Here is an 812-nt window from a genome sequence, read left to right as displayed (position 1 = left end):
GCATGGCATGGCATGCGATGAGATGGGATGCCATGGGATGGGATGGCGTGGGATGGGGTTGGGATGCAGGGGGGGAGGGAAGGAGGGAATCTGAAAGGGAGAAGGAGGGAAGGAGAACGGCTGGCCGGGAGTAGGAGGGAGGGAAGGAGAGAGGGAAGGAGGAAGGGACGGAGGGAGGGAGGGAAGGAGGAGCCCGGCTGCCCGTCCCCATTCCCCGCGGCCGCTGTCCCTGTGTGGTCCCAGCCCGGGCTCACAATGGGCTCAAAGCCCCTTTGTGCTCTGGCTGCGGCCGCGCCGCATTTTAGGCTCAGCTCATTCAAGACCAGCCTGGCAAAGCTCCGATTAACCTTTGCTTTCCCAGGCACGGCCTCATTCTCCCTCGCGGCAGGGTCCCGGCACCCTCGGCCCGCCGGGAAGGGCCCGGGAAGGGGCTGGGAAGGGCCGAGAAGGGGTTTGGGTCCCGTCGGATTGGCGCTATTGCTGTGCCCTCTAATTCTAAATAAAGTCCCCACAGCTCCTGGTCAGGGCACCAGGATGGGATCCAGGCACGACCCGCTCCAGCAGGACTGGGATCTCCCGGGATACAGCGTGGAAGGAAGCGCCACGTGTTTAACCCTTCTCCCGCCTCGGGCTGCCAAGGAAAAGTGAGGGAGAGGACAGGTGGGACAGAGCTGGGGTTTGGGGACAGGCACAGACCTGCGCTCCATGGGCACCCCAAGCATGGGAATTCTTCCCTGTGCCCTCTGGGATCGCGGGAGCACCCAAAGTGCTGCTGCCCCTTCCTCTCCTTCTGCTCCGTGGGTCCCGAGCTG

Source organism: Corvus brachyrhynchos, unplaced genomic scaffold, assembly GCF_000691975.1.
Source record: "Corvus brachyrhynchos isolate BGI_N302 unplaced genomic scaffold, ASM69197v1 scaffold200, whole genome shotgun sequence".
Taxonomy (NCBI): domain Eukaryota; kingdom Metazoa; phylum Chordata; class Aves; order Passeriformes; family Corvidae; genus Corvus; species Corvus brachyrhynchos.
Note: the sequence above shows the minus strand (reverse complement) of the source record.